Source organism: Pongo abelii, chromosome 9, assembly GCF_028885655.2.
Source record: "Pongo abelii isolate AG06213 chromosome 9, NHGRI_mPonAbe1-v2.0_pri, whole genome shotgun sequence".
Classification (NCBI taxonomy): Eukaryota; Metazoa; Chordata; class Mammalia; order Primates; family Hominidae; genus Pongo; species Pongo abelii.
The window spans coordinates 31,301,331-31,329,309 of NC_071994.2; the positions used below are offsets into that span (position 1 = coordinate 31,301,331).

The 27,979-nt window shown below is 40.3% G+C and overlaps 1 long non-coding RNA gene across 1 annotated transcript; it reads left to right on the forward strand.

The window, feature by feature from the left end:
* Window positions 1–18: 18 nt before the first annotated feature.
* LOC129048640 (uncharacterized) lies at window positions 19–27,979 on the forward strand. Its single transcript, XR_008511155.1, has 3 exons — window positions 19–470; window positions 937–1,040; window positions 27,756–27,979. It is a non-coding gene; the product is annotated as an uncharacterized LOC129048640 (long non-coding RNA).

The window sequence follows — 27,979 nt, forward strand, 5'->3', positions numbered from 1 at the left end:
CAGTTAAAGAAGAATTTTCTTTGATTGGCCCTGGAAGTCAGGGATACTATGCCAGACACCTGTTCCTTTTTGGCTGTCCAGAATCTAATCCCCCTTCTTTTGACAATTCCGCCATCTCTTGTTCTTTCTGCCAGGATGACTCACCCTGGCTCAGGAGTAGGGCATGTGATTTAGGTTTAAGCCCATCAAGGTATTGCATTTCCTTGGACTCCAATGATTGGCTCATTGATAATTATGTGACTTAATTAGAGCCAATTAGAGACACAATGAGACTTCTGCAGGGAATTCTGGGAAGGAGACTCTCACTAGATCCTTGCTTGACTTGAGAGGTATGAGGTTGGAGCAGCTGTAGCCATCTCCATCTATCGAGGGAACACAGGTTTGAGAACACAGTCAAGTCAGGACGAGAACAAGAGAGACGCTGGATCTTGAGGACAGTGCTTGAGCCCTCGAATCAATCAATGTCTAAAGTAAGTCCTGATTTCAGACATTCAGTACATGATTCAATAAAATTTCTTTGAGCACTATCTTAGGTTGGATTTTCTGTTTCTCACAACCAAAAAAGTTGTCCTTTTCCCACTAGGGAAAGTTGAGGGGAAGCTCCAAGAACAAGAGTGGCCAGGAGATGGGCAGTTCACTGCTGTCAGCCAGGAAACTGATTCTCAGCTGAGGCTATTGTCCCTTTACGTTTATCATGAAAAGGCAGAACTTGCAACATATGCTTTTAGAGCCATTAGTTTTTCCATTTCTGTCCATCAAAAACCTGACGTTTTTATGGGTGGTGGGGGGAATCTGTCCAGTTTTTTATTCACATGTTAGTCTCCCTTAGAGTGAACACAGACATGGGTTGATTCCTCAATAAAAGTCATCTATATCTGCTTTTGGTCACCATGCCTTTTAAATGCTTATGTTTGCACAATTACACCATCTTTTTAGCTAATGGAAGGTCGATGAAGACATTTGGCCAGAGGACCCTGAAACACCTGAATCCCACCTTTGACTGGCTAGCCCCATTTCTCAGCAGTGCCTTCACAGGAGCGGTAAGTAGCACTTTATTTTTAGAGAAAGCTTTGGTGAAAAACCGTAGTGCAAACCTGAGCAAGAGTGGACCTCATGCTTCTTGCCTGTCGTGGTTCAAGCCCAATTCTCAGGTATTACCTGTTCGACTTTGTAGTTTCATGTTCTCTGCCTCTGGCTGATGTGTATTGGCTCAGGTTTTTTGTGGTTTGGTTTTGATTCTTGGTTTTCAACTATATCAGAGAAGAAAGCAAAAGTATTTTGTCACCTTTGCCTAGAATATTTGCCAAATGGTGGCTGCCCAAGTCCTTTCAAACTGAGTGAAGAAATCTGAACCTGCTTCCAGGTGGGAGGAGGACTGTGTTAGCAAGGAGAGAAAAAGTGAAGGGGTGGGGAGAAGGGAAGAGAATGAACTAGAGCTATCCTGTTATTCGGGCCACAAGGATAAAGACAGAAAAAGAGAGGCTATACCTATGTTACGTGTGCTGTATATAACCTTATTTCTGTTGTAAGTTCCACCTCTAGAAAATACGGGCCACTAAGTATCGCAGAATCTAACCAATCAGATCAATACTCTCAGAGCAGAACAAGGCAGGAATTAAAAGGATAAGCAACAGAATGTTTGAAAGCTGGTTCTTAATAGTCAACATTGTAATATTAATAAGGATAATGCCAGCTGCAACAGCAAATCATCTCCAAAATTTCAGCAGCCTACCCCAATAAAAGTTTATTTCCTGTTTGTGTAACAATCCAAAGTGGGTATTTGTTCCAGGCAGGCTGCTTTCCTCCACTCAATGATTTAAGAACCAATGTTTCTTCAATCTTAAGGCTCCACTTTACACCAGTGATTTTCAATTTTAACTCAATGTTGTAATTACCTGAGGAGCTTTATGCTAATACATGAGCCCCATCCCCAAGATATTCTGATTTTATTGGTTTTAGTTGCAGCTTGGGCATCAACAAGTTTAAAACACCTCTAGGGGTGTCTAAAGTATAACCAGTGTTACACGAGGGTGTTGCCCTAGGGCAGTGGTTCCCAACGTGTGGTGCCCAGATTGGTATATCCACAACATCTGGGAACTTGTAAGACTTTGCAAATTATCAAGTCCCTGATCTGCTGAAGAAAAACTCTGGGGATAGAGCCCAGCAATCTGTGTTTTAACAGCCTTCTAATTGATTCTGAGGCATATTCAAGTTTTGTTTTGTTTTTGAGATAGGATCTTGCTCTGTCACCCAGGCTGGAGTGCAGTGGTGCAATCATGGCTCATTGCAGCCCCAACCTCAACCTCCCAGACTCAAGTGATCCTCTTGCCTCAGCCTCCTGGAGAGCTGGGACCACAGGTGCACATCACCATGCCTGGCTAATTTTTCTTTCTTTCTTTTTCTTTTTTTTTTTTTTGGTAGACATGAGGGTCTCACTATGTTGCCCAGGCTGGTCTTAAATTCCTGGCATCCCAGAGTGCTGAGATTACAGGTGTGAGCTACCACGTCTAGTTGCAAAGTTCTCTGCAACCAGGTGGAAGAGAAAAGAGGAAGCGTGAAGGAGCATATCTTTCTTAACTACCTTGGACTAGAAATGACCACATGGGGCCAGCTACATTCAGAGGACTAGGAAATGTGACCCTGGCTGGGCAGCCTGTTTCTGCAATAATCATACACTCTTGAGTTGCCTGCACTGACTCTGAATTCCACACTAAATCAGGATTGAAAGAAAAGAAAAAACAGTTCTAAATTCTAGATATAACATAGATGGTCAGGGCTCTCAGGCCCTAGGAGTTCAAGACGAAACAAAAACCTGTAAAAAGACATACAAATTACTTGTGTTGATATAGGATATATGAGGTTCATTCAGACAGAGAAATTGACACATAAAAATTGCACAAATTTATAAACAATATGCCATGCCTTATAATGTTAGTTTTTCATCAAAGTGATATAACCCCTGGAGTCCTCATTCTGACTAACTCTCCTAGATTCACCACCTCCCAACTTCCTACCCCGCAATAGCTCAACAGCAACTCTAAGGCAAAGATAGAAGATTGTACATCTGTAGGGACATGGCCATCTCAGAGCTCAATCCATAAGAAATTTGCCTACTTAAGACCCCCTGCTATGTGATGATGGAGAGTACAGAGACCTTAAAATTGGGCAGTTTGAGGCCGGGTGAGGTGGCTTATGCCTGTAATCCCAGCACTTTGGGGGGCTGAGGCGGGCAGATCACGAGGTCAAGAGATCGAGACCATCCTGGCCAACACAGTGAAACCCCGTCTCTACTGAAAATACAAAAATAAGCTGGGTGTGGTGGTGTGTGCCTGTAGTCTCAGCTACTCAGGAGGCTGAGGCAGGAGAATTTCTTGAACCCAGGAGGCAGAGGTTGCAGTGAGCCGAGCTTGCGCCACCGCACTCTAGCCTGGTGACAGAGCAAGACTCCATCTCAAAAAGAAAAAAAAATTGGGCAGTTTGATTCACATTCATGTCTTGGCTTTGCCATTTCTTTCTTGTCCGGTATGACTTAGGGTGAAATACTTACCCTCTCTGAGCCTCATTTTGCTCTTCTCTGAAAGAGATAAAAGTCCTGGCTTGTAGAATTATTGGGACAACTACATGCAATAAAATGGGCGAAGTCCTTAAAAAATGTCTGTGTTTCTAATTCCCCCTTTCTTTTCCTACACTCAGAGTAGGAATATATCCATAGAACACATGCAGATGGATAAGCCAGGTTCTGGTCTCCATTCCAGGAGAATGCTATTTGGGTGAATTTTGGCTACAGTGTACGGACATAAAGAATTTGGGTCATTCTTATACCCAACAGATCACATCCAGGAAATGTATTCAAGATGCTTTGATCTCATCTGAGGGGTGGCTAAGTACAACCCATTCTTAATAAAGCTATTTATAGTGAGAAGTAATTTGGGTCAGGCCTGCCTTTCCAGTCTGCCTCATTGGCAAAGCGGTAGGCCTCTGACTTCTGTCTCTTCTGTGTTCCTTGTGGTTTCTATCTGCCCTGACTTTGGTGGTGTGTTGCATTTAGATGAGACGCCAAGGAGATAATATGGTCTAGAGAGCTAAGGAACAGCCTGAATGCCTGGGGACTTTGTACTGTCTGTGACAGTTCAGAAAGTGACTCAATTAGCCAGTGGTTCAGAGCAAGGAGAACCCATGAACACTTCGTCCATTTGAGGGTAGAGACCACCCTGGCTACTTGAAAACTTAGACTAGACTATACACCAGCCCCTTGAAAGTTAAAGGCTAATTCCAGCTTTATGATTCTTGATGAGGGTCAAGTTGCCAGCGAGGATCTGGTAAGAGGATGAGACCAGGCGATTAGTGACACCAATTTTGCGCATCAAAATAAAATGAATTAGTTCTCCAGATATTTTGGATTCTGGGTTTCAGAGTCACCTCAGAACAATAATAAAAGTATGATAACAGTAATAAACAGTAATGAAAAGCACTTATGGGCTAGGTGTGGCTCACACCTGTAATCCCAGCATTTTGGGAGGCTGAGGTGGGTGTATCACTTGAGGTCAGGAGTTCAAGACCAGCCTGGCCAACATGGTGAAACCCCATGTCTAGTAAAAATACAAAAATTAGCTAGGCGTGGTGGCACGTGCCTGTAGTCTAGGCTACTTGAGAGGCTGAGACATGAAAATCGCTTGAATCCAGGAGGTGGAGGCTTCAGTGACCCAAGATGGTGCCACTGCACTCCAGCCTGTGGACAGAGGAAGACTCCATTTGAAAAAAAGAAAAAGAAAGAAAAGTACTTTTGTACACCTATGAAAGTGCTTTCTATAGTGTAAGAAGGCTGGTCCTTTCCATTTCCTGGGAACACCATACTTGTCTTGGTTAGAGATCATTTGGAGGCACGAAATTCAAACCCATAGCAAAGTAACAGTTGTATGTGTTATAGTCAGATTACACTAATCTACCTTTCTAAGTCAGATAGTCCTATATCTAAGTGGTGTTTTTCTCCGTAGTCTTGACTGGAGCTAAGGGTTGGCAGTCAATTCTTGGTGCCAAGTTTGCGACATGGCTGGGATTGTGTGAGTTCTACAGAAGCTACGTGAAAGATAATTCCCATTCCTCCTCCTGCAGCCTGCCCTTAAATTTACAAGGACATGACTTTGGGAGGCTGAGGTGGGTGGATCACGAGGTCAGGAGTTCGAGACCAGCCCGACCAACATGGTGAAACCCCATCTCTACTAAAAATACAAAAATTAGCCGGGAGTGGTGGCGCGCACCTATAATGCCAGCTACTTAGGTGGCTGAGGCAGGAGAATCACTTGAACCCAGGAGGCAGAGGTTGCAGTGAGACAAGATCACGCCACTGCACCACTGCATTCCAACCTGGGTGACGGAGTGAGAACCTGTCTCAAAAAAAAAAAAAAAAAAAAAATTACAAGGACATGTTCCTAGCATGGAGTCTCTGGATATTGTGATAAAATGGTCACATATCATTAACACAGTTCAATTCTGCAACTTGAGTGATTGGACAATCTGATTCCATTGCAAACTTTTTTTTGGCAACCGCATCAGCATCTTCCCAAAATATATTAGAGTTGCCATTGACAGACGGTTTGAGATGGGTCCAAGGAGACTGTTGACAGATATCTTAAGATGGATCTTATTACATTGACATTGACATATCTGAAGAATGTCCTGTGGGAAATGTCTTCACAGCCCTGGAGGTTGACAGAACAAAATGGAAGCCCTTCAAGAAAATTGCCAATAAAGAAAGACTGAAAATGGGCATAGCTTTCCCAAGGTAATTCAGCAATATGGATTGAGTCTTAGAAATTCATACCTTTTGACCCTGTATTTGTCTTTTCAACTTTTATCTGAAAGTGCTGCTCAGGCATGTGTGCAAAGATTTAGGTATAGAGACTTTCATTGCAGCACTAAACATATAATGGTGAAGAACTGGAAATCACCTAAAGTCCTACAGGGAGGGGCAGTTTAAATACACTAGTTATATTTATATCTGTGCTTATTATGATTTTAAAAATCAGAATAACTCTATTTAGGGTGGTCTCAGTTTTGTAAAAGGAAAGACTGAAAGGAAACATTTTCTAAATGTTAATAGTGACAATCTCTGGGTGATAATATCACAAGTACTTTTTCATCATTTCACTTTTTGTATTTCCAGTGAATGTCATGTGAGGGTGTTACTTTCATGTCAGAAAAATACATGCTATTTTAAATTTATGTAAATAAGATTTTTTTTTTTTTTGATGGAGTTTTGCTCTTGTTGCCCAGGCTGGAGTGCAATGGTGCGATCTCAGTTCACCACAACCTCCACCTCGTGGGTTCAAGCGATTCTCCTGCCTCAGCCTTCTTAAGTAGCTGGGATTACAGGCATGCACCACCACACCTGACTAATTTCGTATTTTTAGTAGAGATGGGGGTTTCTCTGTGTTGGTCAGACTGGTCTCAAACTCCGGACCTCAGGTGACCCACCTGCCTTGGCCTCCCAAAGTGCTGGGATTACAGGCGTGAGCCAGCACACCCGGCCTTAATTGTTATCTTTTAGGCTTTACCTAGGTAAATGAACATTTTTTATATAGTCAGCACCTATTGTTTTGTGTTCTATTCTTTACCATCTAAGTAAAAATAACATACACAAAAAATCTGATGAACCTGGAAAATTGTACATTATATTATAATATAAATATATGAAATATTTAATTGTTTGAAATTTGAAAATCAACATATGTAAGTAACTCTCCTAATGTGTTCTCCACAACAATTTAACTTCTACTTTTTCTATAGCAGAAATACTACTACACCCTTAAAATCAGGCATCTAGAACTAACTGCCTGAATTCAACCAATTTATCAAATTTTTAAAATATACAAAATATTCTTTAAGAACATGGAATTTAAATTTAACCCAATCCACTGGAGAGAAAGAATAATGGGTTTAAAAGAACCCAGTGGGTAAAAAATCTATTAAGCCTTTAGGAAGCAGCAACAGTAGTGAAAGTATTTCTGAGATAGATGCAAAAGTGAAATTGAAGACGACTATACAACATAAGAGGCTGTGGCTAAGGCTTGACTCGGTGTCCGTAATGACAATGACCTCAAGGGAAATTTAGAAGAGTAAACAATGCAGAACCTGCAGTTGTATTTTAACAGGGCCTGCCTCATACAATTCAAGTCAAAATACCACTTTCATCAGAGAATTATTTTTGTTTTTCCATGAAATAGCACAGGAAATATGTTATGAAATTACTTGCCAAGGTCAAGAAAACTCATAATCTTGCAAGTGAAGGAGAAAAAGAATAATTGTGCCTCCATCTAGACCAGTAATTCTCAACTAGGGGCAGTTTTGCCTCTCAGGGAATATTTGGCAACGTCTGGAGTCATTTTCGGTTGTCACAACTGAGGAGGTGAGGGGAGTGCTGCTGGCATCTAGCAGGAACATCCTACTGTGTGCAGAACAGCCGATGTGATGGTTAATATCAACTGTCACCTTGATTGGATTGAAGGATGCAAAGTATTGTTCCTGGGTGTGTCTGTGAGGGAGTTGTCAAAAGAGATAAACATTTGAGTTGGTGGATAGGGAAAGTCAGACTCACCCTCAGTGTGGGTGGGCATAATCTAATCAGCTGCCAGCATGGCCAGAATAAAAGCAGGCAGAAGAATGTGAAAAGACTAGACTGGCTGAATCTCCCAGCCTACACCTTTCTCCTGTGCTGGACACTGCCTCCCTTGAACATCAGACTCCAAGCTTTGGGTCTCCTCTTGGACCTTTGACCACCAACTGAAGGCTGCACTGTTGGCTTCCCTAGTTTTGAGGTTTTGAGACTCAGACTGGCTTCCTTGTTCCTCAGCTTGCAGACAACCTATTGTGGGACCTCACCTTGTGATGGTATGAGTCAATACTCTTAATAAACAGGCGTGGTGGCTCACGCCTGTAATCCCAGCACTTTGGGAGGCCAAAGTGGGTGGACCATGAGGTCAGGAGATTGAGACCATCCTGGCTAACACAGTGAAATGCCGTCTTTTCTAAAAATACAAAAAAATTAGCCAGGCATGGTGGTGGGTGCCTGTAGTCCCAGCTACTCAGGAGGCTGAGGCAGGAGAATGGCGTGAACCCAGGAGGCAGAGCTTGCAGTGAACCGAGATTGCACCACTGCACTTCAGCCCAGGCAACAGAGCAGGACTCTGTCTCAAAAATAAAATAAATAAAAACTAAAAATAATAAAAAAAACTCCCCTTTATATATACATATATCCTATTAGTTCTGTCCCTCTAGAGAACCCTAATACAGCCTCCTACAACAAATAATTATCTAACCCAAAATGTCAGTAATGCCAAGGATGAGGAACCTTGGTCTAGAGAGTGACAAATGATCTGAGAAGAAATAACCAAATGCACGACCCTTGCCATTCTGCTCTCTCGTTGGGGCATGTAGTGAAAGGTAGGGTGCGGCTAGAGGAACTCACTTTTCCAAGCCTCCCTGTACTAGATCCAAGACCAGGTGGAAAAGGATGGCTCCCAACTCCTGATGGCCAACACCTCAGTCATCTCTTTCATAAAGATTAAATGAAAAATTCAAATACCATAACATCTTGATTTCACTGGAACTTATATAGGCAAAACTCCTGGTTTAGCAGACTTTTTTTTCTCTCTTTATAGAAGTAGAAAGGAGCAAAATACCAGAAGGAAAAGGCTCATTTCAAGAACTTCAAAAACATGTCCTAGGGTCGAGTAGAAATTCTACCCAATCTCCCATTTCCTTTTGTTTTGCTTTTTCTGGACAATGGGAATTGGGGTCCAGAATATTTAGCCTGAGGTCCACCCTGACCCTCAACTATCAGGCAAACATTAAATTGCATTTAGAGTAAACTGTGCTTTTTAAGGCAGGAAACTCAACTCACGCTTTTCAGAGACTTTCAATGGCAAGGGTTGAAGTGAAAAGGATTTTCTGGTTAACTCTGAGATAACCTGAAATCTCCCATACCCAGGGCATTTTGACTAATTGCAGTTTTCCTGTAGTTTACACTTTTTAAGACCTTCTTGATATTGGCAGGGTTTACAGGAAGGGCTACTGACAGTATGAAAAACTCAAATCCAAATTTCCCTTTCTGCATTTCATTCCTGTAATGTTGGAATGTATTAAAAACAAAAGTGTAACCTTTTTTTTGTAACGTAACAATTCAACTGGGTGGTTTTTTAAAAAATCTAAAAACAAAGAAAACATTCTATGAGTAGAGAAGAGTTAACTGGCCTACAGAACAGCAGTGGAAGATAAAAATGGTGGTTCTGACTCGCAACCTGTTTCACATGGACAGCTTTGCATGGCTGTGTCTGTTTTGGAAAGTTTGACTTAAAACATTTGCATGATTGTTTTGCTAGGAATGAAACACATTAAGGTAAATGCTTTTGCCTGAATCTCCCTAATCTCATTGTGACAGGTTTGTATCCAGCCTGGTTATAGCCAGGACTAACTCTTCTCCCACGTTCTTGCTAATTGGCAGCAGCAGACAGTGTGTGAGTTGGAATATGTGAAAGATAGAGAAAAACAAAAATAAAGCCAAACTCTAAAACTCCAATCATCTTTAATTAGTCAAGAAAAATCAACAGCTTGAGAATGTACACCTACTAAGACAGTGAGAAGGGATGGCTACAAAGTGCTTCTGTGTCTAAGGATCTTGTGCCCCTCATTTAATCTTCCTTGGCGTTTGTTTGTTCCACATGTTAAAAAATGTTATCCTCTGTTTTTACCAGAGGTAGCAGTGCTTAATTTAGAAATTTTAAAAATGCAGAAATATCCGTAATAGATCTGGTGCTACAAGGTCATTCTCCCTGTCTCTGTTTCTTTCCCTGATGGTAGAGAATATCCTACATTGTGAGAATAAAAATAGCCAGAGTCAGATGTCAGTTAATCAGAGTCTACCTAACAGGATGGTTAATCAAAGCGCTTTTTTTTTTCTGTTTAACAACGTGGAATAGTGAAAACATCATCAACTTTGATTCTCCGGAGACCTGGGCTTAAAATCTTCCATGGCTTTCTAGCTGTGTGACTTTAACAAAATCAGTGTGCTTCTCTGAGACTCAGCTTCCACACTGGTAAAATGGTTTTGTTATAAATACACACACACATATTTTTTTTTGAGATGGAGTCATGCTGTGTTTCCCAGGCTGGAGTGCAGTGGCGCGATCTCAGCTTACTGGAAACTCCACCTCCTGGGTTCAAGTGATTTTCCTGCCTCAGTCTCCCGAGAAGCTAGGATTATAGGTCCCCACCACCACACCCAGCTAATTTTTTATTATTTGTAGAGACCGGGTTTCACCATGTTGGCCAGGCTGGTCTCAAACTCCTGATCTCAAGTGATCCACCCACCTCGGCCTCCCAAAGTGCTGGGATTACAGGCATGAGCCACCAGGCATGGCCTCGTTTTGTTATTATTAGTAGGTAGTGTGTGAGATAAGGATTAAAGTAAACAATATATGCAAAGCAAATTGTTGGAACTCGATAGATATTAGTCCCATTCCCTGCCCCTCCAAGACACAACACAACACCTCCCATTCACATAATACACAGTTATTTGTTGTTACTGTTGAGTGTTTTGTTGAATACTTTTAGAAAAAAGAGTAAAAAGTATTAGAAACCAAACCAATAGTGAAGATTTAAATCAAACAAAGGCAACCTCTGTAGCAAGGTCTGGGATGAATTTATGACAGGTATGACTCATTGTCTTCAGTTTTCTATGCACAAAGGAAATGAGAACTGGCAGTTCTTCAGGATGACCGTAGCATTCTGCAAGATCCTCAATCATCTCTGAAAAGGGACACTGTGTTCCTTTTTGGTTAGGACTGTTTGGTTGCAAGTAACGTAAGCTGCCTCAAGCTGGCTTGCATATGCATTTGGAGGTGTGTGTGTGCATGTACACAAGCCCACGTGCCTGTATGTGGTGAAGGGGTAGTTCAAAGTGTCTTACAGAGCCAAAACTTGTAGAAACTACTCACTGTATATCTTTTTCATTTTTACTTTCCTTCACACTAGTTTTTGCTTCATGTCCCAAATGGCAGAAAAACTGCTGCCCCACAATTCTAGAGGTTATGTTATAGATCCAAACACATGAAGAGACTGATGCAACCAGAGTTGCCCCCAATTTGAAATTCTCAGAGAAAGAAGCTGATTGGTTTAGCTAAGGTCCGCTGTACACTTCAGCTCCAATCATCTGTGGCTAGGAAGACAGCATTGTACAAACACAGGTGCAGGAGGCTTACTCCTAAGATCCTGAGGATGGAAATAAAAGAGGAGTTTCAAAGAGTGGGGAAAGGAGAGTGTCATCAGGTATAGACACACTAAAGGTGTCATTCCAATTTAAATAGTAGGGGGGAAGTGAACTAATATAGAATAATTTTTTTTTAATTTAAAAAACCATTTATTAAGTGTTAAGTATTATAGACAAAGGACTAAATGATGCTTTAATAGAATAATTTTTAACAGCCAGAGTCACAATCTAAAAGGGTTTTGGCTTAGCACGGTGGCTCACACTTGTAATTGCAACACTTTGGGAGGCTGAGGCGGGAGGATCCCTTGAGCCCAGGAGTTTGAGACCAGCCTGGGCAACATAATGAGACCCCGTCTCTACAAAAATAAAAATAAAACAAATTAGCCAGGCATGGTGGTGCATGCCTGAAGTCCCAGCTACTCAGGAGGCTGAGGCAGGAGGATCTCTTGAAGGAGTTCAAGGTTGCAGTGAGCTATTATCACACTACTAAACCCCAGTCTGGGCAGCAGAAAGACATTCTGCCTATGAAAAAATGGAAGTAAGAAGGTTTTTTAAAACATACATACCGTAGTTAAGCCAAAAAATTCAATTAGACCATACTTATTTTACCTTTCATCTCAATTGTAGCAGACACAGATGTTTGCCTACCTAACAGCCTATTCTCTTTTCTTCTAAGTTGACAGTACCGCACATTTACTTGGGTGTCTGCTCCATCATCTTATCAGTCATAGATAACCCCCATCCCTGTGTTTAGATGTAAATTAGTCTAATAGGTACATTGTGATCCTATTTGCTGTCTAGTTATTGGCTTAGTTATTGGGCATGTGATACAATTCTAGCTACTAAAACTTGGTAGTCTGCTGATAGGCCTTTTGCAAAGATTTTTTTATTCTCAGTGATGAAAAGAAACTCATAGGAACACTCCTTCTTCTTTTAGATACTTTTAGATCTGGCTGTGATGCGTGGGACTGTGGCAGCCACCTTAGGCCCATGAGGGGATCTAGCATGAGAAAGGAAGAACTGAAAGATAGAAAGAACTTGGGTCCTTGATGACATCATTTGAGTCACTGGGTTAACCCACCTTGAACTACTTTACTTCTGGGATTCTTGTTATTTGATAAAAGAAGTGTTCTTATTGTTTAAGCCAGTTGAATTCATTTTTAATTTTTAGTTACCTGAATCCCCAAACATCCTAAATGACATACCTCCAAATTAATACAAATCACAAGCCACAAATGAGACATACTTTAATGAGAGCTGACTTGATAGCATGGAGAACAATTTTGCAAATTCTTAGGAGAAGCTGTCCCTTAGGCAACAGTGATATTGATATTGGTAGCCAGGAGATCATAAATCATTTCTAATGCTCCCAGAGCCTTATCAATATACAGAATTTTGCAAGTGCAGCAACATTTTTTTTATATTTATGAAAAAAGCACCTCAAAGGAATTATCTGTTTAAAGTAGCTTTTTTGTGCTTCAAAGTCCTTGCTCCTTCAGACAGACAGTTGGACAAGTTTAAAGTGGTTTTATTGTGCATTCCGCTCACTCGAGTTTGATAGGCTGTGTTTTCATGACAGGTCTGTCCCAGCACTGGGTGCCTGCGATGCCTTGATGTGGGCTGAGTTCGGACAGCCTAATACTTGGGAAAAAATGTGCTGAAATTGAACAAGATCGCTTTCTGCCCAGCTGTTCTCCAAAGGCTCAGACATTTTTAGCACTGAGCAAAGAAGCTTGTATTTGTTTTGACGTTCTTGGCAAGGAGAACAATGGTTTATTATCCTAGCACTTTACTAACAAATAAGACTGCCTCCAGCAGAGATAAAATATGGGTCTTGACTTGATTGCATCTCATGTCCAAGGGAATTATCTTCTATTCATTCTGATGCCCTTTCATTATGCAGTGTATCTTTTTGTTCTTTATCCTTACCCCACAAAGTAACCCCTGGCTTTCACTCTGAGAAGACAGCTTCCTGAAATCACCGTGGGCATGGTAGTTTGATTATCTTATAAAACATATACTGTATTTTCACTTCTCCAATTTGATATCTTCAAATTTTTTTTGTTTGTTTGCTTTTGGTTCTCCAGATGTGTATGGTTACTTCTCTAATTTTTCTGTCTGCTTCCTTTTGGTATTTGTTTATGTTGTTGCTACTGTTTTAGCACACAGAAGTCTTGGCTTTTACATCATACCTACATTTAAGAGGGCTATCCTGACGCTTTTCTTCACCCATATGGAGAAGTGTATTACACAGAGCAATAGTTTTCTTCAAAACAAAAGGAATTTTTAATATTTTCATGAAAACACTTCTATTTCTCTCCCTATTCTTTGCCTTCCAAAAGATTTAAAAAATTAAACCTTTTTGTAAGTATCACATATGCAGATGTGTGTATAGTTCAATGCATTTTCACAGAGTGAGCACAGCTGTGTAACAATTGTCCCCTCATGTCCCCTCACTGTCACTGCCTGCCTGTTCCCAAAGGTAACCACTATTCTGACTTCTATCATCAAGCTAAATTTTTCCTCTTTTGCTCGACATTACAGTTGTATGATTCAATCGTGTCGTCATGGATAATGGTAGTTTCATTTTTACTACTGCATACCATTCCATTGGATGACTACACTACAATTTATGTTAATGGCCATTTGATTTGCAAATTTGGGGCTATTACAAGTAGTACTGCTATCACATTTTTGTATGTGTCTTTTGGTGAATATATGTCCACATTTTTCTTAGTTATCTGGACCTAGAGGCAGAATTAATGGGGAAGAGGGTATGTATATATTCACTGTTGGTAGGTTGTCCCAATTTATATTTCTGTCAAGAAGGTATGAAAGTCCTGTATTAGTTCAAATACTTGCCAGCACTTGGTATTATTGGTCTTTTAATGATAGCAATTCTGTTAAGTGGGTGGCAGCATCTTGTTGGTCTTATTTTGCATATTCCTGATGAATAATAAGATTGCATACCTTTTATGTTTATTGGCATTTGGAGATCCTCTTCTATGAAGTGCTTAGAACAGTTTTCATCCTTTTTCTGTTGAGTGTTATATATATTTCTTATTAATATTTAAGACTTCTTTATATATTATGGAAAAGAGTTCTTTGTTGGATATATGTATTGCAAATACTATCTCCCACTCTGTGGATTGCCTTTTTACATTCTCATCGAATCTTTTAATAAATAGAAGTTGTTAATTTTTAAAAAACTTTTTACGATAAAATCATTTTAGACTTACAAAAATAATACAGAGAGTGCCTGTATACTTTTTACCTGGCATTCCGTAATAGTAACATATTACTTAACCAGAGTACAAAAAATTAATACTGCCACAATACTATTTACTAATCTACAGACCTTAATCCCCATTTTGTCAACTGTCCACTAATGCCCTTTTTACAGTTCAGGATCCAACCTAAGATTCCTACATTGACTAAAATTGTCATGTATCCTTGGTCTCTTGCAATCTGGGGTGATTCCTCAGTTTTTCTTTGTCTTTTTGAACTCAACAGTTTTGAAGAGGTATTTTGTAGAATATCCCTCAATTTGGGACTCTCTAATGTTTTCTCATAATTAGCAAAACTATTCCAATAATTAGTAACTATAAAGATGGCATGTCTACGAAATTTTTGTTTACTTTGTCTTTTTTTAAGTCGGGTTTTTGAGTGTGATTTATATTCACATAGAGTACGATTCACCCTTGTTAGTGTATAGTTCTGAATTTCGACAAATATTTCCAGTCATGTAATAACTATCACAATTGAAAAATAGAACAGTCTCATTAACCCACTAAAATTCCCTCATGCCCCCTACTCTTTTTTTTTTTTTTTTTTTTTTTTTTTTGAGACGGAGTCTCGCTCTATCACCCAGGCTGGAGTGCAGTGGCGCAATCTCAGCTCACTGCAAGCCTCACCTCCCAGGATCATGCTATTATCCTGTGTCAGCCTCCCCGGTAGCTGGGACTACAGGCGCCTACCCACCATGCCCAGATAATTTTTTGTATTTTTAGTAGAGACGGGATTTCACCGTCTTAGCCAGGATGGTCTCAATCTCCTGACCTCGTGATCCACCCGCCTCGGCCTCCCAAGGTCCTGGGATTACAGGCATGAGCCACCATGCCCAGCCCCCTCATGCCTCTTTTTAGTCAACATCTTCCCCTACTCCAGCCCATGGCAACCACCTATCTCAGGGGTCCACAACCCCCAGGTCATGGTATCAGTTTGTGACCTGTTATCACCTGGCTGCACAGCAGGAGGTGAGTGGCAGGTGAGTGAGCATTACCACCTGAGCTCTGCGTCCTGTCAGATCAGCGGTGGCATTAGATTCTCATAGGAGCACAAACCCTATTGTGAACCGCACATACAAGGGATCTAGGTTGTGTGCTCCTTATGAGAATCTAATGCCTGACGATCTGAGGTGGAAAAGTTTTATCTTGAAACAATCCCCCTTACCCCACCCTGTGGAAAAGTAGTCTCCCATGAAACCGGTTCTGGGTGCCAACAAGGTTGAGGACTGCTGACCTGTTTTTAATCCCTATAGTTTTGTTTTTTCCAGAATTGACATATAGAGTCATACAGAATAGAACCTTTTGAGTCTGGTTTATTTCACTTAGAATAATGCATTTGAGATACTTTATTTGGTTGTATCAGTAGTCTGTTCTTTTTCATTGCTTAGTAGTATTCCATTGAATGGATGTACCCAATTTGGTTATTTTTTTGTTTGTTTCAGTGATTTTACTCTGGTTATGTTACTATTAGAGAAAGCTGGGTAAAGAATATATAGGCACTAACTGGTTTATCCATTCACCAGTTGGTGAACATTGAGCTGTTTCCAGTTTTTGGTAAAGTTCTGACTTCTATACAAATAAAGCCATTATAAAATTTGTATAGAAGTCTTTGTGTGGACGCAAGCTTTCATTTGTCTTGGGTAAATACATGGCGATGGAATTGCTGGATCATATGGTAAATGTTTATATATAAGTAATTGCCAAACTGGTTTTCAAAGTGGCTGTACCATTTTGCATTCTCACTCTCAACATATGGGAGTTCTAGTTGCTCCGTATCCTTGATAGCACTTGATATTGTCAGTTTTTCTCATGATTAGATTGAGGTTATGCTTTTTTTTTTTTTCAAGAATAACATTGACATTTTGCTTTTCTCAGTTCATCATATCAGAAAGTATAGGATGCTGATATTGTTACTGGTCGGGTTAACTTTGATTAAGGTGATATGTGCCAGAATTCACAGTAAATTTACTATTTTTTCCTTTATAACTAATAAGTATCCTGTAGGGACATACTTTAGGACCATACAACTATCCTGTTTCTCATTCTACCTTTACCTACTAATTTTGGCATCCTGCAATGATTTGTGCTCCCAGTAATTATTACTCTGTTGTTGCCTATAATGATTTTCTATATCTATAATTCCCTTTGCACTTATTAATTGGAATTCTGCGTAAGGAAGTGGTGTCCTTTTGCCCCCATTTATTTATTCAATTATACCGATATGGACTCAAGGGTATTGATTTTATTTTATGGGTTACAATTCATTACTTTCATATTTATTTTGTTTTTCAAATGGTCCCAGGATTAACCATTGGGAGCTCTTTGAGGTTGATTCCTATCAATATCACCTCGTTTTCAGGTTGTAAACTTACTTTCAGGTCCCACAATATGCTCCAGGCTCATCTTCTATTTTCCCTGTCCATGCTCTGGAGTCGACCATTTCCCAAGGATTTCTTGTTCCTTTTATTGTGAGATGATATTTATAAATCAAGATCTTGGTGCTAGCTTTGCTCATTGTTACTGAGGTTTCAGTGCTTCTAGTCCCTCTCAACAGAAAGAGCTAGGAAGTATATCATATATGTACAGCACACACATACATATAGCTATGTTTATTTTTATATCTATGCATTCTGTGTGAGTGCATATTAAAAGCCATGAATTCATACCAATGTTATAGGTTATAATCTAACACCACAGAGTTTCTTTAACCCTCATTTCCCTCATTTTTATCTTCTTTCTCTGATAGTGAAAAACCTGTCATTATCTACAATGTATTTATTTGCTCAAACCTGGTATAGACATCAAATGCTTTCAGAATTGCTAACCTTTATAAGAAGCAAATGTACTTAACCTTTAACCTCATAGCCTTTATAAGAAGCAAATGTCCTTAACTATAGTACAATATTTCTATATGGTTCTTTTTGTCTTCAGCTTTACAATATATAACCAGAATTCTATTTTCCAAAGTAACTTAGTTTGTTTCTACCTACCAACTTCAATGTGGCTCTGTTAGTCCAGAAGTTCTTAGTTTTGATAGTCATAGTTATCCATCCACCAGGAATTGATTTTTTAAAATTACAAACCATAAGTACACAACTGGGTACATTTTCACATATTAAACATCCTTGTGTAACCAGCACTTCAGAAGCTCCCTCTTCCTTACTTCCAACCACAAACCCACTCCTTACGGCAACCATCATCCAAATTCTAATGCAATAGCGTATGTTTCCATGCTTTTTACAAATAGAATAATGTATGTTTTGGTGTGTGTATCTGCCTTCTTTTGATCAACATTATATTTGTGACGTTCATGTTATTACATGTAATTATAGTTTATTGTCATTGCTGTTTAGTAGTCCATTGCATCAATACACAAAAATTTACTTACCAGTTTCAACATTGACAAGAATTTGAGTGGCTTCCAGTATGAACATGTAAGCTAGTATGACACTATATTCTTAAACATGTCTTTTGGGGAATGCATGTATGTATTTTTGGGGGGTATCCTAGGAATAAAATTGTCTGCTTTATAGGGTATGCATATGTTCAACTTTCATAGATCCGTTCAAATAGTTTGCAGTGCTATAAGCAACATACAGGAGTTCCAGGTTGTCCCACATCTCAGCCGACACTTAGTATTGTCTACTTTTTAAATTTTACCCATTTTTGTAGATGTGACATATTGTAGTTATCATTTCTCTGATGTCTAACTAAGCTAATCATTTTTTCCATATAGTTATTGGCCATTAGGCTAGCTTCTTTGTAAAGTCCATTATTTTGCTCATTTTTCTATTTTTCTTTTTCTTTCTTTTCTTTTTTTATTTTTTGAGAGCTTTGTCACCCAGGCTGGAGTGCAGTGGCATGATCTCACCTCACTGTAACCCCCACCTCCTGGGTTCAACCGATTCTCCTGCCTCAGCCTCCCAATTAGCTGTGACTACAGGTACACACCACCATACCTGTTTTTTTTTTTTTTTTTTGTATTTTTAGTAGAGATGGGGTTTTGCCATGTTGGCCAGGCTGGCCTTAAACTCCTGACCTCAAGTGATGTACCCACCTGAGCCACTCAACGTGCTGGGATTACAGGCATGAGCCACCATGCCCAGCTCCATTTTTCGATTTTTCTATTGAGTCACTGGATTGTATGTTTGTTTTCTTACTGAATGGTGGAAGTTATTTATGCATTCTGAATATGAGTCCCTTTTTTGGAATTATGTGTTGTAGATATTTTGTCCCACTCTTTGAATTGCCTTTTCACTCTATTTATTATGCCTTTAAATGAAAGTAAGTTTTAAATTCTAATATAGTCCAATTTATAAAGATTTCCATCATGTTTATCAATTTTAATTCCTTTAAAAAAATTAACTACTTCAAGATCACAAAGATATTCTCCTGTTTTTAACTTTTAGAAGACGTATTTTGTTTTACCTTTCAAGTTACATTGCATTCCTCTAGAATTGTCTTTTTTTTAATTTAAGGAAATAGCTTATTATTTAAAATATCTTAGAAAAATCATGTAAAATCATCAATTTTATGACAAATTATTATTATTATTATTTTTGAGACAGAGTCTCGCTCTGTCACCCAGGCTGGAGTGCAGTGGCACGATCTCAGCTCACTGCAAGCTCCGCATCCCAGGTTCATGCCATTCTTCTGCCTCAGCCTCCTGAGTAGCTGGGACTACAGGTGCCCGCTACCACTCCTGGCTACTTTTTTTTTTGTATTTTTAGTAGAAACGGGGTTTCACAGTGTTAGCCAGGATGGTCTCAATCTCCTGACCTTGAGATCCGCCCGCTTCGGCCTCCTGAAGTGCTGGGATTACAGGCATGAGCCACGGTGCCTGGCCAACAAAATTAAAAATGTTTTAAATTGACAGATAATATTTTAGCTGTTGGGTTGTGTAAAACATGATTAGAATTGCTTTATATGTATGATGTAAGGGTAGGGATCAAGATTTTATTTTTTTTCCCTTAAGATTTATTATTGCTCCTGAGCAAGTTATTAAAAAAAAACTTGTTTTCCATCTTAAGTTAAATGATCACGTATGCGTGTATCAGTTTCTGGACTCTAGTTCTATGTCTCTGGTCTATTTGTATACTCTTGTAATAATTCCACATTTATAAATCTTGCATTGTAATAAGCATTGTACCTGATAGTGTCAGTCCTACAGCTCTGTTCTTGAATATTATTTTGGCTGTGCTTAATCTTTTACATTTCCATATGCATTTTAGAATCAGCTTGTTAACACCAGCCAAATGTATGCATATTCTCATACAAAGCTGCTGGATTTTTACTTTAGCTTGCATTGAATCCATATGTCATTTTGGGGGCATTGTCATCTTTACAATACTGTGTTTTCCAATCCATGAAGATGGTATATCCATCTATTTATTCAGGTTTTCTGTAACTTTTTTTCTTAGTAGTGGATATTTTCTAGTTATCTTTTTGTTATTGATTTCTAGTTTAACTGCACTGTAGTCTAACAATATATTCTGTATGCTTTCAGTTATTTTGAATATTTTGAGATTTGCTTTGTCCATTCATATTGTCAAGTTTTGGTAAATGTTCTGTGTTCATTTGAATGACGTTTATATTCCTCATTTGTTGGGTGCAATGTTCTACATAAGCAGTTTATTAATTATGCTGTTCAAATATTCTCTATCCTTACTGATTTTTGTCTACTTCTTCTATTATTTCCTGAGAAATAGATTTATCTATTTTCCCCTTTTCTTATGCTAATTTTGCTTTATATTTTGAGGCTATGTATTACATGTTGGAAAATACAGGCTAGGTGCAGTGGCTCATGCATGTAATCCCAGCACTTTGGGAAGTTGAGGCAGGCAGACTGCTTGAGCCCAAGGTTCAAGACCAGCCTCGGCAACATGTGAAACCCCATCTCTACAAAAAATACAAAAATTAGCCAGGCGTGGTGGCGTGCACCTGTAGTCCTAGTCACTTGGGAGGCTGAGGTGGGATAATTGCTTGAGCCCAGGAGGCTGAGGCTGCAGTGAGCTGTGTTCACGCCACTGCATTCCAGCCTCAGCAACAGAGCAAGACCTTGTTTCAGTAACAAAAAAAAAAGAAAAAAGAAAGAAAAAAAATTTAGACGTTTTATACCTTTTTAGTGGATTAATCCTTTTCTCATTATAAGATGTCCTTCTTTATCTTTAGTAATGCTTATTACATTAAAGTTTACTTTTTCTGAACAGATGTGGTGGCTCACACCTGTAATCCCAGCACTTTGGGAGGCCAAGGCAAGAGGATAGCTTGAAGCCAGGAGTTTGAAACCAGCCTAGGCAATGTAGTGAGATCTCATGTCTACAAAAAATAAAAATTAGCAAGTTATGGTGGCATGCATCTGTAGTCCCAGCTACTTGGGAGGCTGGGGTTGGAGGGGATGGCTTGAGCCCAGGAGGTCCAGGTTGTAGTGAGTCACAATCTTGCCACTGCACTTTAGCCTGTGCAACATAGTGAGACCTCATCTCAAAAAAAAAAAAAAAAAAAAAAGGAGAGTTTACTTTTTCTGATACGTGACTATATTATCCTTATTTTTCCTAATGCTTGTATAGTGTATTTTTTCCAATTATTTATAGCCAGCCTTTCTATGCCCTTATATTTAAGATATATTTCTTATAAGTAGCAAATAGTTGAGGATTTTTAAAAAATCCAATTAGACAATTTTTACATTTCAATTGTAGCACAGTCAATCTACATTCATGGAAATACTGAAATAATAACTTATTTGGGTTTAAATCTATTGTATGATTTATCTTTTCTTTGCTCTATATTCCTTTTCCTCTCCTTTGTTGTCTTCTTTTGAATTGGTCAAGTATTTTTTTTATCATTCTATATCCCCCTTCTATTGGCCTTTTAGGTATATATTCTTTTATCTCCTTTTTAAGTGATCACCTTAGAAATTATACCATGTATTCCTGATTTATAATAGTTTAGTATTAATTCGTACTTTTACTACTTCCAGGACAATGGACAAACCTTAGAATACATTAACTCCACTTATCTCCCTCCACCCGGGTGGGTTTTGGAAGATAGTTATGAAGATAAACTAGTAGTCTGCCAGCTAAGAAGACATTGTAGGTACTGAAAACAGCAAGTCTGTGTGTGATGATCTCCTTTGCCATCTCCAACACATTCTCTCCTTTTTCTGTGAGGCTGACCACTTGGATAACTGCATCACCAAGGTGGCTTTGTCCTCTCCCTTTCTGTTTTGTAGCTAGTGGGAAGGACTGGCAAGAGACTGCAAGATTAGAGCAGTTGGAATACTTATTCTCTCCTTCCCATCATCCCTGCAAGCCTGCCATGGTGCTGACTACAGCTGCATCCTCCCACAGCTCCAACCTCATACGACCCCTTTTCCAAGATCTGACTCCTGCAAGAGTCTGGTCTGGAAGAAGCTGCAATAATATTCCATATCCACTAGCTGTCCAGTACACATATAATAAAACCCACACCCTCATTGTGGTCTACAAGACGTTAGTTGATTTGGCCTCTGTCTGCTAATCGGACCTCGGCTGTACTTTCTCACTCATTTACTGTTTCTTTGTCAAATAGTCCTTTTTTCCCCTGTTCAGAAAACATGTCAAGCTCCCTCCAGCCTCTGGGCTTTTGCAATTGCTGTTTCCCTTCTCGGGCACATTTTCCTTCTCGTCATCCAAGTTTCGACTCAACAATCACATTCTTAGAGAAGGCTTTAATAGTTACTGTTTCTAAAGGGGCTTCCTTTTTCTGTTTTTCACGTATTACTGGAAGCTTGCCCCCTATAGGACTTACTGCTGTCTGGAGAATTTTCTTTCTTTATTTGTTGACTTCTGTATTATCTACCTGCCTCCTCTACAACGTAGACAGAGGGAAACTTTGTCTGTCATATTCACCAGAGTATCTTTAGCACCTAGAAGAAACATAATAGATACTTGATCAATATTTCTTGAATGAATGAATGAACTTATCTTTCTGTCTGGCTCCCAAACATCCTCCCTCCTCATATATACATTCAATCCTTTATCACCCTGTATTAGGCCAATTCTTGCATTGCTATAAAGAAATACCTGAGACTGGATAATTTATAAAGAAAAGAGGTTTAATTGACTCATGATTCTGCAGGCTGTACAGGAAGCATAGTGGCATCTGCTTCTGGGGAGGCCTCAGGAAGCTTCCAATCATGGCAGAAGGTGAAGGGGGTGCAGGTATGTCATATGGCGAAAGCAGAAGCAAGAGGCGGGGAGGTGCCACACACTTTTAAACAACCAGATCTTGCAAGAACCCCCTGACTATCACAAGCACAGCATCAAGGGATGGTGCTAAACCATTCATGAGAAATCCACTCCCATGACCAATCACCTTCCACAAAGCCCAACCTCCAACACTGGGGAGTACAACTCAACATGAGATTTGGGTGGGGACACATCCAAACTGTATCACATCCCCCATTTCTCACTCACCAACAAATGAGGACTTTTCCAGCAAAGACCATTAGGCTAATGACAACAAATGACTTACTTGGGGAAAGGTTCCTTTAGGAAGTGGCATCTGATGTGGTCTTCAAAGAGAGGCAGGGAACTTCTACATAGAGAATCATCCAGCAATGAATTCAAGTCTAAGAATACCAAAAACCAAACTGAGCCAAAACAGAAAACAAAATTCTAGACCAAAATATTTATTTTATTTTATATTTTGAGATAGAGTCTCACCCTGTTGCCCAGGCTGGCATGCAGTGGCACAATCTCAGCTCACTGAAACCTCCACCTCTCGGGTTCAAGAAATTATCTTGCCTCAGCCTCGAGAGTAGCTGGGACTACAGGCACGTGCCACCATGTCTGGCTAATTTTTTTGTATTTTTAGTAGAGATGGAGTTTTGCCATGTTGGCCAGGCTGGTCTTGAATTCCTGGCCTCACAGGATCCTCCCACCTCGCCCTTCCAAAGTGTTGGGATTACAGGCATGAGCCATCGCACCCAGCCCCAAAGTATTTTTTTAAATGAAAACGTTTAGATTTTGTTAGTTTTCTGGTGCTGTGTAACAAATTACCACACACTTCACAGCTTAAAATACTCATTTACTCCCTTAACAGTTCTGTAGGTTAAGAATTCAGGGAGGGTCTTCTAGGCTCTGCTCAATGTATCCCAAGGTTGAAAACAAGGTGTCAGTCAGCTGGGCTCGAATCTGAAGGCTCTGAAGACTGCACTTTCAGACTCATTCAGGGTGTTGGCAGAATTCAGTTCCTTGAGGATGGAGGAATGAGATCCCTGTTGTTGGCTGGTTGTCAGCTGGGAGTGTCTCTCAGCTGCTTGAGGCCATTCACCTTCCTTCTTGCATAGCCACCTCCATCTTCCAGTGAGCAACAGTGTGTCAAATAGTTCTCCTGCTTCAAATCTCCTTAACTTCTTCTGCCTTCCTCTTCTTTAATAGCTCATGTGATTACATTGGGCCCACCTAGCTAATCCAGGAAAATCTTCCTATCTTAAGATCAACCAATTAGTAACCTTAATTATAGCTGCAAAGTCTTTTTTCCTAGGTAGCATAACATGTTCATATGAGTAATGCCAGCGGCAAAGGTAATGGGGGCCAAAATTCTGTCTACCACAGATACAAACATGGAAAAACAAAACTGGCTTCTGGAAGGGACTGAAGAACCCTAAAGACAAGTCTAGTCTCCCAAGGATAAAAAAGCAACTACCATTTTGATTTTGGAGATAAGCCCTACCTTCTCTCTTTTTAGATGTTCATCAGCTTTTCAATGGAATCTGAAATTTAAAAATTTGTTATAAATTCTTATGAAGACATAATCTGAAATTTTACATTAAACTGGTTAAAGGTAACCAGGATCTAATAATTTGTCAAAGAGGATGAATATGGGATGCTTTTCTTGACTGCCTGAAACTCTTCTTAATCCAGAGCTTCTCTAAGTGTGGCCAGATGGTGGCTTGGAAATACCCATTCGGCCAGGCACGGTGGTTCACGCCTGTAATCCCAGCACTTTGGGAGCCCGAGGCAAGCAGATCACGAGGTCAGATCGAGACCATCCTGGCTAACATGGTGAAACCCTGTCTCTACTAAAAATACAAAAAAAAATTAACTGGACGTGGTGGCGGGCACCTGTAGTCCCAGCTACTCGGGAGGCTGAGGCAGGAGAACGGCGTCAACCTGGGAGGCAGAGCTTGCAGTGAGCCGAGATTGTGCCACTGCACTCCAGCCTGGGCGACAGAGCAAGACTCTGTCAAAAAAAAAAAAAAAAAAAAAAAAAAAGCCCATTCATAGGGGCACCCAATGAATAAGAATTGCTGGAATGAAACTGGAGTCTGTGTTTCTAACACACACTCCAGGTGACCTTTTAAGCCCCCAAAGTTTGACTCCCACAGCTCTCTTCTTTCCCCTGTATTACAGCAAAATGCAATCATCCCAAGTACCCAAAAGAGGTCTCAGACCATTGCCTTAGAGAAATGCGAGGAGAGCTAACAATTTCTAGCTCATGAGGATGGCCTGTTGACTTCCATGTTAAGTCAACGGGTACCTCAAACCCTGGAGATGAGGACAGGAGAGTGGAGAGGCGAGGGAGTTAACATGGACAAGTGAGTGCATGTTATGTGCAGGGAAGCAGGTTTTCTACTCACAGATGACACAGGCATGTGCATGGATACACACTATGAATTTCTCCTAGGCTAGCCCGTCTGACTTCATAGATGGGGCTCTTCCCTTCTCCTGACAGTCAGGAGAGATTTTTCTGTCCATCTCCTCTGAACTCTTGCCTCATCTCAGGAAGCGAAGCCAAGCCCTGAGGCAGCTTCGACCTCAGGAATGTCACAGACACAGGTGTTTCTGGATTTACTGAACTCTTGCCTTGAAGCCAAAACAGCTGGGCTTACCCATTTATCCTGCTCCTTTTCTGCCCACTTTTCTCATTCATCTCTGACCCAAGGCTTGTGGTAAAGCACATCAGCATAGACTTGGGTGCAGGTAACAGCTGCCTGGAGGTGCCTGGGCATGTGTAAATTCAGGGCTGTCACCTCATTCCTCATTTAGGCAGCTAGCCAGCACCTGAGGGATTTTTCTGGATCTGCCAAGCACACATCTGAAGCTGAGAGCAGAGAGAGAGTAGGGGAGCAGGGAGGCAGCTGGGTGTTGAGGAAAGAAGGCTTTGAAAGCAACAGGACCTAGACTTTGAACCCACACCTGCCACTTCCCGTATGACAATGGGCAAGTCACTTACCCTTCAAGGGCCTAATTTTTTATCTTTAAAAGAGGGGCCTTTGACCTATTTCTTGCAGGTTTGTGTTGAGGATTAAGAGAAATGCTGTGAAAGTGTTTGTTAAAATGATTGTCACATAGTAAGCCTTCTTTTTTGTTAGGGTCTTTTCTCCAATATTAAAAGCTTGCTTTGGCAAGTTACTTCTCCTCAGTGCCTCAGTTTCTTCATTTGTAAAGCAGGGACAATCATAGTAATTCACGGGGTAGTTGTGAGGCTTAAATGAGTTAATATATGCAAAGCTCTTTAGAACAGTGCCAACACATTGAAAGTTTTCAAGATGCATGAATTTTTAATTATATGCCTACTTACATTCACAACTCCTTTGGGGTCATAGGGGATGTTATGGAGAAGGCTGGAAACCTGAGAATCCAAGATAGGCCCAGTCTCTTTACAGCTGAAAAAGCAACTACCTGTCTTGATTCAGGCTGCTATAACAAAGTGCCATTGTGTTAGTCCATTTTGCATTTCTATAGAGGAATACCTGAGACTGGGTAATTTATAAAGGAAAGAGGCTTATTTGGCTCACAATTCTGCAGGCTATACAAGCATGGCACCCACATCTGCTTGGCTCCTGGTAAGACCTCAGAAAGCTTACAATTGTGATGAAAGGCAAAGAGGGAGCAGGTGTATCACATGGCGAGAGAGAGAGAGGAGGTCCCAGTCTCTCTCTCGTTTTTTTTTTAAACAACCAGAGAGATCGTATGTGAACTTATTATTGTGGGGAGGGCATCAAGATATTCATGAGGGATCCATGCCCATGACTCAAATACCTCCCACTGGACCCACCTTCAACATTGGAGGTCACATTTCAGCATGAGATTTGGAAGGGACAAACATGCAAACTATATCAGCCGTAAACTGGGTGGTTTAGAAACAATAAAAATTTATTTCTTGCAGTTCCAGAGGCTGCAAGTCCAAGCTCTGGGCTCCAGCATGGTCAGTTCTAGTGAGGGTCCTCTTCCTGATTGCAGACTGCCCACTTCTCCTTGTATCTCCACATGGCAGAAAGAGGGAGGGCAAGAAAGTTCTCTAGGGTCCCCTTTACAAGGGCACTCATCCCATTCATGAGGGTTCCACCCTTATGACCTAATTACCTTCCAAACGACCCACCTCCAAATACCATCACATTGCGAATTCAATTTTAACTTCTGAGTGTTAGGGGGACACCAATATTCAGTCCATCCCACTGCCCTTCTGATTTTTCAGACAAGTTCTCCTTTTTTGTCTGGAATAGAAAGAGCCTTTTCTTGCAGAGAAGGCTCAGCTAACTCCCTTCTTTTACGACATAAGTTCAAGTGTGCAGACAAATTATATTAATTATCTACTGCTACATAATAGATTACCCCAAAACATAGTGGTTGAAACCAAACTTTTATTATCTGTGGATTTCTGTGGGTCAGAAGTCTGGGAACACTTCAGTTGAATGGCTCACTCAGGCTCTCTCATGCGGTCGCAGCTAAGGTTTTGGCTGCAGCTGCAGTCCTCTGAAGGCTTGGTGGGGTAAGGGAGCTGTTCCTGAGATGGTCACTCATTTGTCATTTGGCAGGAGGTCTCGGTTCCTAACCATGGGCATCGCTTCTTAGGCTATTGGAATGTCCTTACAAAATGGAAGCTGGCTTCCCACAGAGCAAGATGGAAGAGGGACGGAGATGGAAGCTGCATTATCTTTGTCTTTTATGATGTAGCCTCAAAATTAACACATCATTTCTGCAATTTCTACTCATTGGAAGCTAGTCATTAGGACCAGCCCACATTCAAGAAGAAGCGTTGTCAAAGAATTTGAGGTCATATTTAAAACATCCTTATATTTAAAATACCAATAACGATAGATATTAAATACATGGCAGATTAGGGAAGGAGGTTGATTTCCAAATAAGCCAGGGTCTTTGTTCTCTGTCCTTCTAATTCAGAGTGTCTTCGTTCAATGTTCTTTTTTCTCTGTCCAGCTGACCCTTCCTGGAAAGAGATTTGAAATTTCCAGTTTCCAACAATGTTGAAAACAGGCCCGGAAATGGAAGGAAGAGAAAATCGTTATGGCTCATACCACAAACTCTTATTGAATGCCTTCATTATGCTGCGTCCTACTTGGGCATTAGAAGTAAAGCGAAGAGTAACACAAATCTCTGCTCTTGGGGTACATGCTGTCTAGTGGAGAGAGTAATAAAGAGAA